The sequence below is a fragment of the Venturia canescens genome, chromosome 1 (assembly GCF_019457755.1).
Source record: "Venturia canescens isolate UGA chromosome 1, ASM1945775v1, whole genome shotgun sequence".
NCBI classification, from domain to species: domain Eukaryota; kingdom Metazoa; phylum Arthropoda; class Insecta; order Hymenoptera; family Ichneumonidae; genus Venturia; species Venturia canescens.
In genome coordinates this window covers 36,741,080-36,756,498 of record NC_057421.1, presented here as the reverse complement: position 1 = coordinate 36,756,498, position 15,419 = coordinate 36,741,080, and the positions used below count along the sequence as shown (strand labels likewise).

At 38.3% G+C, this 15,419-nt stretch overlaps 1 protein-coding gene and 1 long non-coding RNA gene across 4 annotated transcripts in view; one reads left to right on the top strand and one right to left on the bottom strand.

Annotated features, from left to right (window-relative positions):
• LOC122417151 (agrin-like) overlaps window positions 1-15,419 on the top strand; it is a 351,440-nt gene that overhangs the window by 252,184 nt on the left and 83,837 nt on the right. The window lies entirely within an intron of this gene.
• Window positions 10,153-11,411, bottom strand: LOC122417199 (uncharacterized). The gene is made up of 2 exons (XR_006262244.1): window positions 11,361-11,411; window positions 10,153-10,609 (listed from the first exon to the last, which is right to left on the bottom strand). It is a non-coding gene; the product is annotated as an uncharacterized lncRNA (long non-coding RNA).

Below are 15,419 nucleotides of genomic sequence, written 5' to 3'. Positions count from 1 at the left end.
TACCCGTGTTGCGTCCTCTCCAATTCCGATAAGCTCCCCTCGATGTAACCCTCAGCATCTAGATTCTAATTATTGAAAAACTCATCGTCATTGTTTCTTGAGATCAGTTTCGATCATCGAGTATCGAGTGACACTCAATCAACACGGGTTGATGGAAAATCTATGACAATCTTTTATTCGGCTCCATACATCAGCTCTCATAAAACTGCGTGGCGATCACAGCTCCGAGACACCCAATAGAAGGAGAAATATAGAAATGGGGAAATACTAATTATAGAGGTAAAAGTTGCAGAGGTGGTAGGAGAAGCTTAGTATGGGTGATGGCAGGTATTAAAGCATTTGTCAGCCAGAGGAATATTAGTCCGTCGTTGTGAATGTCAGTGACATGGAGGGAGTAAAGAAAGGAAAGGTGTACACTTATATTGGCGTGAGCCCTCTCTATATGCATGGCGCTTGGCCAACTTAGTTACGAAGCAGCGAGGTTGAAGTCGAAACGTTCTGTGCGCACAACCCCCGAAAGCTCAGCTATGCATACTTAGTACTCGGAAAACAAGCCAAAAGCATCTTACCGATTCTCGTAATGCTATAATGTCGTCTTTCAAAGTGGGTATAGAAAAATATATAACAAGTCTGTCGAAAGGTTGGAAAAAATCTCCTTTCATTAGATACGAAAATTTCATTTTCTACTTGTCGGTAGAAAAAAAAAACTGAATCGTACGATGAGAGCAAAGAAGGTTAAAATAAAAATAAATTCCAAATATCAATACAAATCTATTGAGTCTTCTGTTTGTCTGATTTTAGAAAAAATCACTGTTATAAGAATGATAAATGAGAGCAAAATAATAACAAATAGGCATGTTTAATATGAGTGAAACAAAATTCGAAATAACAAAAAGTAACGGTTTTCTTATTTTCGGAGCATAAACAAAAGAAATCCATTAATCACTAAAGAAATTGTTAGTAATCTTTCGACATTTTAGACGTACGCATATTTGCAGCAATGATAAAAATATTTCACCCTTAATTGAAACATTTCTACGTGTGTATGGTTGGCGTGCACGGAAATGATAAATTAAAGGTATGAGGCTGTAGTCGAGCAAGGAATGAGCGAGGAACGAATGCGAAGAGAACCATTAAGGAAGAGAGGCTGGTGGGACGGTGTCGTTGGAGACTGTGGCGCACGGTGGCTGGCAATTGCCTTCTCGGCAAGACGTGAAATTAATGTTACCGTAGATCTCAAATTGTAGACTCTTGCGGAAATCCCGGTGCATCCAACGCTGCAAGCAAAGATTCCCTGAAGAAGGGTGAGGAGTACACCATCCAGGAGTCAAAGCCCTGCTGTAAAAACATCATGTTCTCAAAGAGAAATACAGAATAGAAAAAAAAAACATTCATCACAAGAACTAATGATACGAGTGAGCACGGGCTATGTATTTGTACTGCTTCAGGATAAGAATTATCAACATTTCATGCGATTTCATATCTAAATTTGTAAAACTGCATCAATTTACTCAAAGTCTATTTATAGATTACCTACAAAGGATCTAGCCATAGACATTTTTGTAGGTTTGCAATCCCTCTTTTTATTCTCATCATATTTATTCTCTTCTGCCACATCTCGCTTCATATGGCTGTCAATTTTTTATTGAAAGTATTTTCCCACATGTAATATTGTGTGTAATAACCTTTCAAATTAAACGCTAGAATAATTTGTCCATCGAAAAAAACATTCATTATGGTGAGTTCATGAATTCTATGATAAGTTTTTATTATTTCATTCGAAGTTGCCTGTAACTATAATAAACGTTGGGGGAAAAAAATTAATTGCCTACTAATAAATTGATTGTATTAATTCATGAATATTTACTGTTCCGACGTGCAGTCATAGGTATGAAAAGTCTGAAGTAGCTATATAACAATTGATATAACTATAATGGGCGAGGGGACACTTTATGCAGTCCAACGATGTCAGTGGTATGCGCTTGTCCATAGTTCCATAGTCTTTGTATCTTCAGGCTCTCTTAAAAACTTTCCGTTCACCACCCTCGACTCTCGTGAATTTGAGAGAACTGTGAGGGTTTGTGTGCGCGCCCGCGTGTGTGTCAGTGGTTGCACGGGGGACGTAGAAAACCCATCGAGAGGATCATACCAGGCCACTCTCGGAACTTCGACTTGGCATGAACTAACGCAAAAAAGCCTTATCTCCCGTGACCCGGTGCTTTTTTTTCACCTCACTTTTTTTTTCATTTTTTAAGCGTTTTTTCCACCCCCAAGTAGTTGATACTCCTTCTCTGTTTCCCTATCTCCTTCTCGTTCTTTCTTCCACACAGTGCTCTTCCTCCTTCTCTGGCGCAACCTCTCTCCTTTCTTCTCGACCTCGAACAGAAACCCGCGCCACTTTAACTCGGAAACTAATTACAGTCGAGGCGTAAGAGAGTTTTTGCACCTCCTGCGGAGAGTGGAGAGTCTCGCCAGGAGGTCTCGATGAATTCTCTTTTTTTTCTCCTTCTTTCGCCTTTCCTTTTAGCCCCCTCGGTCCTTTTTTCACTTTTTATACCAGTTTTGAGACTTACTCGAGGCCCCCTCTTTATCGGCGATTCGATCCTCTGCTTCATTCGGAGCATCGATCTCTCGAGACCTCTAAATCAACTTTGCCACGTCGCCGTTATCACAATTTATCCGGTAGGAACCAGGAGCTCATTAATAACACACTGAATCAAGAAATATAGATTCAGTGGATTTTAAATAAATTTAAATAGCCTCCAATCTCATTTATATTGTTTAAAAGAATCACATCAGCATACAAAAAAAAAATTATTACCGCTGAATAGTGATATATCTTGACCGAAACGAGATTTATTTATCCTTTCGGTATTAATTCCGGGATATCTTAATTATTAATTTATTAAATCTTCTCCCAGAATGATTATTCCTTAGACCAGTCAAATATGACATTCCATTGTTTTTTACCTTGTCTATATTGTTTTGCCTTTCTTGTTATATTTCACATGCAAATTAAGGTTGTCAGCTTCACTGACAATGAGTATTGGGCCGGAGAAATTGTACGGTTTCATTAATGGACAATTACTTTTCAATAACTATTTTTTTTGTCTAATACTCAGGAGGATAACGTAGATATATCAAGGGGTGGATATATGTGTTTGTATAATGTGGCAGCTGGTGCGACATTTACGTCATATCGTCATGTCGTCCGAACGCCAATGTTCCAGAATGGCCTTACCTCCTGCCCACATCACTCTTCTGTCGCCATTTTCGCTTCTATATTTCACTCAGTATGCATACCTCTCTTTCCTGTATTATACACAAACACGTAGCATATCTTTACAGACAAATTCAAATTTTTTTAACTGAAAAACATCTCAAATTTTCCTCGTAACAATCACAAAGCCTATAAAAAATTGACTGCCAAAACATCGGAAGCACTGAAGTAATATTCTCACGGATGAAAAAAAAAATTGTTTTCATTACGGCAGAGGTCATTCAAATATAAAATTTTAAAGCTACACCATAAAGTAATAAAAGAAAAACAACAATTTTTATCGCAAGAGATTTGAATTGCACAAAGTTTCGAATCTAGTGCTCTAAGGTGTATTACCTGACACTTGTGGTTTGTTCTACAATATCCCTCACTCTGTTTTTTGTTTTTGCTTTTTTATGATTTTTTTTTTTTCATCGAATTATCGAATTTATTTTTCCCTGTTTTATCTCACACTGGTTATAGAAAAGGTGTGTGTTACATAGGGAATGTTGTGAGCTGTAGAAGAAACATGACGATGTCGAATATCTGCAATCCTTCACAGGATTGAAATGAAAATTTGGCAGAAGTCATTGTTCTCACATTGTTATTACATAGGAGAAATGCATTCATGAGCTTATTGATATTTATGTTTGTGAACTCATCGACAGCGAAAACATCATATAATAAAAAAAAATTCATAAAGCATTCTACTAAAGGTCTTGTATCAATAATATTGGAGGTATTTCGTTTCGAAAGTCCTTTATGAAACGAGTAATTTCTACATCATTTTATCAGAGGAATATTGTCCGAAAACTTCCGCATAGTTGAGTTAACTTTCAATTTCATATTGTCTAGATGTATACTTGTGTCACACTACACGTAAAATTGATGCTGCTTTTATCAGGAACGCTTTGGGTGGTAAATTGTTACAATATCGCTGCTTTTGCTGGAAACTGTTTCAATTTTCGTAATAAAATGTATTCCATGCAAAAATACAGAAGAACAAACTTTTTTAAGCGATGAAGTATCTTCCTCAACAAACTCCAATATTAATTTTGATGGAATCAAATAAATATATTTCTATGCAAAAAAAAAATAGATGTTTAGCAAAAGGAGCGATTGTAATTATTTATGCTATTGAGTTAATGTCGTTGCCGTCAGTACTACACAAAACTTCTGTATATCGATATACTAGCTACAATTACCAACTATGATTATATCGATTACGAATCGAGAACTATAGTATTTTTCATCGCACTCCACTACTGATCGCTATATTATGCCGTGGAGATTCCGGAAAAGTAAAATGCTTTAAACTGAAATCTCATCTACGATTAATTGAACTTTTGATTGAAATGAGAAATCACATCGTTTCGAAAAATATTCAGTATACAATCTTCTCAATTTCAGTGAAATATCTTGGACGCGTTAGAAAAAAAAATTGTAGGAAAATAAATCTCTGTTCGAAATATAAAAGTTGAATCATAAATGCAGCACAATATAGTGCCCAGAACGATGGTAACATAGTATCGAAACCAGCTACGACGTATTGGTGAAACCAATTATTATTATGAAACCGTAGTTATTATGAAACGTAGTGTTTCAATTCGATGATATTTCTTATTAGTGGATAAACGAATATTGCATAAGCTATGATTTTCGATCTCCATATGCTTCGACTTGTATTATTCTAACTTTCTTGTTGCATGGAAAACAGTTTCATGGTTTGTTCAATACAAAAGTACAAGGATTACTAGACGTGTGCGTGATGAAAATTGAACCGCTCTGAAACTAATTTCTAGGTACATTTAGCCGAATAAAACGTTAAAAATATTTAGGAGAGCTGCCAATTACTTCGGTACCTGCATAAATTGCATAATTTAATAAAGTGGCAAATGGAAATAATATTCTCGAGAATACGAAAACAGATATTTCGTTTTCACATTATATTCCGTTAGGTAGCGAATGAAACAGTGAATTTATTCTATTATCTTGAGATCTACGAAGAGAGGCAAAGGAAAAAGGGAGCAATAAGGTTGGGAAAGGGGTGTTATCTGGACTATCTTCGCGTTTTCTCTTGGCTCGAACTACTCGAGTGTTTTCTCGAGATCCTCAATTTTCGCTGAGTGTATATGGTTCGTCGGTATGTCCTACGGGAGAAAATGCAGATATGCTTTTCTTACTTTTCCTCCCTTTCTCTTCATCGTCCCGCTATTCCGCTGTCTTTTTATTTTTATCGAAGCCACGAAAAAAGAGAAGCGACGCTAGGATTTCCCTAAAGATGTTACCAGCCGCGCTATCGCAAACTCGTTAAAATCCCTTCGAGTCTCATTATGTGGATTTTTCGTATCTCCATCTGACGTCCACATTTGTGATGGGTTTTTTGTAAGGATGAGCTCACGTCAAGTGGAGTCGCAAATGAAAACCACAATTTTTGTATTGCTAAATAATAATGATTACGAAGGTTCCACAATCAAAATAATCTTTCCAAACCATTTACTATCGAGATCAGTACTTACTCCATAACAGTAAATGAAAAGATCCATTTTTTGATGTAATTAAAAAATAAATAATTAATATCTCTTCAACGCGTTAAGCTACAGAGTTCGAAGAGGTCGCAATCGAAAGAAAAAATAAAATAAAAAAATATTTTAACTATAATATTCTCCGAAATGCTATGGTTAATTAATTATTAAAGAAACAAATTTTGAAAATTTTCGAAAACAATTGGAAACGCTATCACTCCGGTAAAGAGTCTCTGGCAGCAATTCGTCATAACATAAATGTACTTGTCTCAGAGTCGCTGCCGCGACTCTAGATCTCATCTCTCGTACTGATCGTAGAATGAAACCCTTTGAGATGCAAATACATATTTTTTGAAACTTCTTCTTTTTTCTTCCCTGTGAGCATTCTTTCTTCTTTCCAAAACTAAAGAAAAAATACAAATGAGAAACATGTGCGTTTGTTTTCACGTTTTATTCCAATCTCAGAGGTTCCTCTAAGATGAATTTGTATTTCATAAAAGGCAGGGTGTCAACTCGACACCGGGCAACTGACCACCGCATTGTTCGCGCATATGTATGGATATACGTGAATAATGCGGTGGTGAGTTTCCCCGGTGTCGAGTTGACAGCCTGTCTTATAAAATTCAAATAAGTGTTTAAATTTGGATTTCGAAGTCCGTTCTCCTATAGACACACAACCAAATGAATCGATATTTAATATGGAGTTGACCGAGTTTCTGGACGTAAAGCAACGCATGGATATTTTCGGCCTTCATATCATCCATTATTGGTGAACAGAAAGCCCAGGGATTACGATGAAGTGAGTCGATGAAGAAAGAGAGAGAGAGAGAGAGAGAGGTCGGAAAAAATCTTGCTATTAACTTGTCGGCGTAGCTCCGAAAGTTGTTGGTCGGCAGTTTCCACGAGAGAACCGGGCATGAGGAGGGTAAAAAAATGGAAGAGAGTGCAAAGGGAAGGAAAAAAAGCCGACAAGAAAAAATTGTTAACGGCGTAAGGACGAAGCCTTCGTGAACTATGAAAGAGTGTGAAAGAATGAAAGGAACAAAAAACAAAGACGTCGGGATAGGGATGGAGATGAAACAGTTAAGTAGTTAGTTTATATATATGTTGCAAGAGATCTCCGAAAGAACATTTGATAGAAGGGAAAACAAAGGGTCTGTAATTTCAAAGGAACAAAAAGTCTTGCGTCACCCTCCCTTTTTCCTCTCTCTTTCTCTCCCTTTTCTTTCTATCTCTTTCTTTTGCTTTCTCTGACACGTAATTATTCTACCCGTTGTAGTTTTCCTCGAAAGACTCGAAGTTTCCAGCGACGTTGCAGTTCAGAAATGTTACCTCTCAAGACAACGGTTTTCGATTAATTAGTTTTGTGTGAAAATACAATTTATTCGGTTAAATAACGGGGGCGCGTGATACCGACATTTGAAATTGGCCTCAACTACTGTCTCGTTATGAAAAAAATCCGCCTCAAAAAGATTTTCACAGTTGTATTAAACGATGTTTTATAATGAGATTCGATAAATTGATGATATCATGAGAGACAAATAATGGGGCATTCAATAATTCGTTAGAGTCATTGGTGGGTCATTCAAAGTTCATTCGTGCTGATCATGATGCATTAGCGACCTTGAATTAAATCAAATTCTTTCAACGAGTTTTTGACGAACCTTAAGTTGGATCAGGCAACTAGTTAGTAAATGTTAAACATTTATTCAAATTTACGGAACAATGGCATTACACTTTTTATTCGGAATCTTCCTTAAATTGTAAAGGTTTTCATAGTATTTTCTGAGAATTTAAATCTAACTTGTTCTTAGTAACTATGCATTGAATAGTAAAAACAAATCGAGCAAACGATGTCTAAGAGAATCTTCTGACTATCCATTTCAGATGAGTTCTGCTGATGCTAAATGAAAGATAAATAAAAAACGCATCGTTATCCACGGAACTGTTTTTCAAACTCAATTCCCCTTTCTTCTGTCTCCGTCAACTCGGTTGGAACAGCTACCAAGTTTGAAAAATTTCTTCAATTTTCCCTGGTCAAAATGGTAGTGCGAGGATGTGATCCAATCGATATTGAGTTTTTTCTTTCAACAGATTTCTGCTGTAGGAAAGTGGTACGATAGTGACATACCACAGATTCACAGAGGTTCCCGCGAGTGTACTACGAACACCGATCACGAAAATGAGCTGGCATTGGATGGCAAGGAACCCTGTAGTCGATTGGTTCAATTCGTCAGAAACGATGCGGAATGGAGTTCAAGTTAACGGATGCCAGGAAAGGAGAACACCAACCTAACTATGAGACCCTTCCGGATCGTGGCTTGCCCCTAACCATTGGCTTTTTCATTCGGTCTCCGAATCCTCGCTAACGTTCGCGAACAATGAGATCTAACCTCCCAACGGTTCGTCTCTCGTGATCCTTTCCTTTCCGGTTTTATACGTTCCGTCTCGTTACTAACATATACATTATAAACATATATATACGTATTATATATAGATGTATATCAATATATACACACTATTCGCTGATGATAAAGACTTCTGGAACTTCAGTAGTTCCCTGATTGCAGAAGAGAGAGAGAGAGATGGACGGAGGGAGGGACACTGTTAAGTTTCTTCCGGTTTTGTGGAGAATAGTTGAGGATTACCAAGAGCAAAAAAAATTCCAGCACCCAGCTTTGCTATACAGAGAAGAATAACCCTCATTCTCTTGAGGCCTTACTCTGTGTTGAGCATAACTACGTCTCTTGCTCCACAGATGGAGCAAGCTGACATACTGAATTGACTTCAACATTCTTATTTGCTTATAGTCTCTCTTGCGATGTGAACGATCTATCAGAACAAAAAAGGACAAATTAAGATGTCGTTTGACATTTGTCTCAAGAACCTTTTGTTCTTTCAACAATTCACTCCTTCATTTCGAGTACTCTTTTCTTCTATAGAATATAGTATGCGTTGAGCTTGTGATAGCTTGCGACTGTTATCATCACAGATGCATGTAGTGTTGCAGTCGAGAAAAAAAAGCAAGTTTTATGAAATCTCATTGCCACCTACGCCAGGAAGAAACAATAAAACAATTTTATTTAATAAATTTCATAATAAATTCGAATGTTGATAGAACATGAAAATATGAGTAATTTTCAATCGCTCGGGTGAGTGCGTATATTTTGAGGGCCAATGTATTCAGCTATCGTTTGCGAACATAATTGAAATCCGTCGGAAGGATTTGCGAAAATTTTCGTACAACGTATCCTGGTTGCTTTAACGATAGCGTTACAGTGACAAACGGAGTTTGCAAGCTCCGTGGACACGAGGGATATTCCCAAAGGCCGGAATAGAATTTCCCTGGGAATTCTCCCGTACGATCGGTAGCGTCGTCGGAATAGAGGATGTTTAGCAGGACAGGATGCGTTCAATGTTCCAAAAGGCTATCCGTCTCGATAGTACTGTCTCATACAGACCTATACTTTGCTATCTCTCTATCTCTCTGTGCCCATCGCTAGCATTTACCTTCGACGTCCCACGACGATCCGTATAATACTGAAATGGAGCTATAGCCTTTATGGTCGCGACACCCTCCAGCGTGTTCGTCTACAATCGTTTACCGAGTCTGATGCCGCGCCATGCGTTCCCTTGTGTGCTTCGGGCTCTCTTTCTCTCCTCTCTCATTTTCACCATTCACATCCGTTTATCACGAACGTATGTGAGATTCAACCGGAAATCCTTACTCACACTTCACGCATGCATAAAAACTCACCGATAGTATATAGTTCGTAGGGTAGGACAAGCATAATCCGGTATTATTTAAAGGGTTAGAATCAACAAATTCAATAATAATAAGAAGAATAAATGAAACTGAGGCTCAAAAATCTTTATATTTCATATACCTCTACGATATATTGAATCTAATATGAAATTAATTTGCAAATCAAATAGTAAGATCTTCTACTCATACTAACGGATTGTTAAAATGCAAGTTATAAGCTCCATTTTGTATGAAATTATATGTTAATGATCCTAGAACAGTGTAGTCACTATATCGAGCACTTCAACGACATCGTGTCCCAATTTCATTTCATCTAACAAAGTTCCGTTTACCTCGAGAAAATGCCACTGTCGCAGTAAGAATTTCACAATAATACATTTTTTTCCTAGAAAACCATGCAAATCTGCCGATTTCATTTTATCCTTGTTCGTACATCAGCTTTTTATCAGACTCTATATTCTATATGTGAACAATTCAATCAATGATGAATTTGCAGCCTGAAACCTTCGGTGAGCTTATTGCCGAGCTAAAACGACTTCGAGTTCGATTGAATTTCACTGATCGTAAAGGGGTCACCAAAAATATCGTCACACATCGATAACTCACTTTATCATACATACATTATTAAGTTGTGTTAATGTAGGCTCTACATACTGAACCTTTGCCCAGGTATGGTTCCATATCTGACTTACTACTTTTATAAATTCATGTACGTTTATTCAGTAATATTAGATATATTTATATCAAACATTCAACAAAAGGAACCGATTAATACATCAATTTTAGAACAGGAGACAAACGTGAACTAATTTTCACTACTCCTTCGCTCTTCATCATTTTACTTGTTCGCATCTTCATCATTCTTTCTCCTTCCTTCTGCTTCTATATCGGTCAGGCCAACCACCCATCGTAGGTCCATCTTCCTGCGAACGTCGTCTATATGTACTCAATACGCTACCCGGTTGCGGCTGGCGAGGATGTAATCGGGCTAGTTTAGCTTCAGTTTACAGCGTATATGCTGGTCAAAGTTCGGATCAACTCGGCAAACCAATCATGCCCCTACGAAGAAAATCAATTAAACACCTATGTCGGTTTTGTTAAAAACGACATTATTATCTCTAAGAGATGATTCGCCGAATTCACGAAGTTTTACATAAAAGTCTGGTAGATTTCGTGTTCATCCAGAGGCTCCGAACGTCATTTTGAAAATTTGATTACTCGGATAAAATTCTGGCGTGCGGCCATCATGTTATGTCAGTAAGGAACTCTCGATGAAAAGTGTCGCCTCTTTAATCAGTTCTCTAATGTGAATTGACTGAACACTGTTAAAGGAAGAATTTGAATAAATCAACATTACGTAATATTGGAATATTCGTATCGGGATTATCTTATTAATTCAGACAACATTTCGTAGAATCGGAGGTAAATAGGAATAATGTTACATGAAGATCTGGCGTTGGTGGGAAAATAAATGACGCAATGCAGGTCGGTGTAAAATGTGTAAAAAGATGGTTCTTTATTTGATGTTGATGATGAAAAGAACAATGAAGGAATATCCCGACAATAAATAATTGGCCCGAATATTAGCCCGGTGAGAAGTGACCCGGTCGTCGTCATCGAACACACGTTCTACGATACCGAAAGAAAAGCCAACGCGTGCTCACGCTTGCCCGAAAGATAATCCCGAAATATATATGAGAAATCCTGTGTGAAAAGGTCCCAAAATAAATTTAAATTGTAGCCGATAAAGTTTCGAATGCGATGAGCACAATATTTTTAGAAAGAGAACCCGAAATCAGTGAAATGTTACCGAAAAGAAATATAAAGAACACGGAGCACGTCAGCACGCTGTACGACCAGATCAAAGACTGATGAAATCAATATGGAGGTCGATGAAGACGCGCCGTGGGCTTGCGCCACACGTCGCGTCGATCGCACCCGAATTGCGTGTCCAGTACGTGCTGACACCCGCGGGAGCGTGAGAACTAGAGCACGAAAATGCCCATTGTCTCACGTTTCCCAAATTCCCGAGCCCGCGAGCTAGCGACGCCCGCGGTGGCGCGAGCGCTCGATCCCGAGAGCGCTCGCCGGCACCGAAACCTCGCTAATTCCTGAAAAAAGAAAAAGAATAAGAAACATCCGAAATCTTTAAAGTTTTCTCAATAAATGTAATTATTGTCCTCGACAAAATTGTAACTGAATGGCTAAACCTACAACCGACAAAAAAAATTTTTTTTTTATGTTTCGCACAATGGCCTTGTAATGTCGTATATTTACATTACGTACTATAGTGACTAAACTACGTAGCAGATATATATAATATAATATATACGTACACATATCCACTTCTCGCTAACTCCTGAGAGGGAATGTATGTGGGTTTGCCCACCTGAATAAATTACATAGTACATACCTGGAGAATAAGGTGGGAAATCTGTGTGCGATACCTCAGCTGCCTTCCCCGACTGAGTCAACGATCGATGAGATTAATGAATTAAATAAATTTGGTCCACATTACCTCTCATGCTGGTGACTTTGTACTTATATGGTGGATTGTTAATTTGTGCATTTACTATTTATGCTATTTATGCTGGGAGTGAATTTGGAAGCTATTTATCCTGGTCCAATTATTCGGACAGAAAACTGCAAATGATCTCATCTCTGGGCCACGCGTCTCTGAAAATTTAAAAACTCTAATTATAGTCGTATTTAGCTGATTTGAAAAACGTTCACATTAATGCGATTTTTTTTCGATTTTTTCAAAGATTTCTATTGCTCCACAAAAAATTTCATTCGATTTTGTCCACCATCAACTTGACGAACTACTATTCGGTATCATACGATATCTATATACATGATACGAAGGCATAGTTTGACTAGTATACGTCTCTCACAATCAGTAATTATCTTTATGAACTCATTTTGTCTCTAATATACACTTTACTTACCGATTGACGAGAGGTCAAGCTACAAAACTGGGGTAATTTCGCGTAACCCGATCTCCGTTTTGTTGACGGCCATTTTGTCGTAGAAGCGTACCCGAAGCTCGTATATACATTGCGCGTCTGAAATGATCGTCGTAAATTTTGCTCGAGTTTCTTTCCAGAAGTATCCAATGGTTTTAGTTCAAACCCGCCAACGAAAGGAGTATGTGGAAGTTTTACCGGTCATTCGATTCGTAAAGAGGTTCAGGAGAGCAAGCTTCGTCGGTAACGGAGAAAACGAGCGAAATAATAAAAAATATAGCAGACGAATAACTCACCAAACACTGAGGGTGCTTTGACTCCCATATCTTCAAGTAAATATATATATTCCCTCACTTATATTAGATTTATAGTAGTGTGGAGGGGTTAAATACCCAGTTGTGAGTATCTGTGTAACTTGCTAAAAGTCTACCGTTTCCGGAAGTGAAGCGACCCTCCGTCATCGCGTTGGAACCCGTTTTTCATGCTTGCGGAAAGCTCTTGGATGTCCGGCGAGAAAGTCTCATGAAAGTAGCGAGAAGATCGGAGCAGGTCTGGATAAGAAAAAGTGTTATTATATCAAACGCAATGCGGTGATATTGAAGAGGAGCAGCTATATTAAGGGCTAAGATTATTTGGCCGCATGGAAGAGTGTAGGACTTTCAGGGATTTTCGATGAGGCTAGGTGGTGGCAATTAATACGCTTTTTATCTCTTCTCTTTTCTTTATTGCGTACAATCAAGGCTGCACACACTTCGTACGTTGTTGCTACAACGACGCTTGCTTCCGAACTAATCTCACTGCAGATGGCGTGAACTCCGCAGATGGCGCTAACAGCGTCGCTTATACCTACACATGTATTTCACGACAAAGCTACTCTTCTCAAAGAGTACTCATAGGAAATAGAAATTATCGTATGCCGTCCTTTTTCTAAATCTCTTTCAGTGAATTTTCACTGTGAGATTGATCTTTAACATGAGATGTGAACCATTTAAATTCGCAGGAATTTACGTCGAACTACATTATATCTGTGTCGAATTTTCTCTTAGCTAATTTTTCATATTCTGTCTGAAAACGTTTATTTAAAACTATGCCGAGCTTATTCTAAAGTTTCCATTCATTTGAAGACGAAATTATGCATTCTCGTCAAACGTTGCCTTACCTTCAATACAATTTCAAAACGAATAGAAACCCTTATACGCGTGCTCGACTTCGTTTCAATATTTACAAAAAGTATCTCGATCATCATATTTTGCGACGGTGTGTTCCGCAACAATTGAAAACATTTTGCTCAACGGTTAAACTTCGTTATGATTACATAATATTAATTATGACTCAAAACGATTTGTGATCAAAGCTTCATAAAGACTTACGATTAGTTGAATGGATCGCAATTGCTATAGGGAATAATCATTCATGCCACACGTCGTTCTCGTATTTCTTCGAGAGATAAGAAAATTGAGCGGCCAAAAAGACTGCGTAGGGAGTGTACACTTAACGAGCAAAAAGATTATCGATATGCAACTGAATACTCATTTGTTTGCATAATTGTACGTTCGTGTACAGAAAACGGGAGGAAAATCCACGTGATACGAGTTCACAATCAATACGAACAATATTTGATTTATAGATTTCGATTGTACTCGACTGCACTATTATTCCAGTGTATCCAATTGTAGTTCATAACTCCAGTATATAGAATCTGAACATAATGAGATTGGAAGGGAGACAGTCTCTTCTGTCGACTTGGAAGAAATCTGGCTGTAAATAATAGAAAAATCACTCTAAAAGTCAACGAGTAAAAAAAAGTGACAAAAGGTAAATGATTGTCGTCGAGGTTTGAAACGATGACGTGAAAAATAATGGACGAATTCCCTTGGGGCGAGAGGGCAGAACGTTGGTAGAGTTGGTGAGGAATGCCAAATGTGTGTATCACCATACCTTTCGTAATTCCTTCTGCACACGTATTTGTTCATGGCCCTGCCGAAGAACGCGAAAACGTGCGAAAAGACGACGTGATACTGCAGCACTGCACTGGCGTAGAGCGCTACCGAGGCGGTGGGATGGATGAGGTGCTGGAGCCGGAAGAGACATTTATAGCGCACAAAAAGAGAGGGCAAGCGAGATTAGGAAAGAGAAGTAAGAAAGAGGGAAGAACCTGAGAGATGCAAGGGAATCCCCGAGATTCGTGCAGGGGATGTGTGTGTGAGAGAGAAAGAGAGAAAGAGAGAGATAGAGAGAGAGAGAGAGAGAGAGAGAAAGCTAGCGCTACGAACACTAAATTTCCCGTCCAATTTCGATGTACACGACTCGAGCTGTGTTCCCGGAAAGGGGAACTTCACGTAGAGCAGTAACGTAAGCGTGCGGCAGTTTACCAGGCGATGAATCCTCTCTCGTTCTGGTACCTCACTATGTATCCCATACTAAGCGGGGCACCCAATACACATGTGTGTATACAGATACAAATCCATACATACATATTATGTTAATGCGTGTGTATGCATAGTTATTCAGTCATGCAGAGAGACTCTTTACTATTTTTAATGTCGTATCCGGTCAAACATTGGATAACTATCGATAACCAAACGACTGCGGATGTCGCATCCTCCTCGTAAATTAAGGGGACTTAAACGAAAACGTGCATCAAGTATTTCAGAGTATATATTCGTTAATAGTAGGGGATTTTGACTGCCAGTTTCGGTTGAGCAATTCCTTAGTTTGTCCGAGACCTCAATCATTGCATGCGCTCGTCAAAAATGTTTTGAATGAAATAATAACTATTCTCCGTATTGGAGTGGGCAGTACTTTTCTGCTTCCCGTGATTCTCGATCGCGTTGAGCGTTTTTTTCGAATATTCGGTGTTGAACTTCGCCAAATTAAAAAGAAAAAATATGCGCAAAATCCGT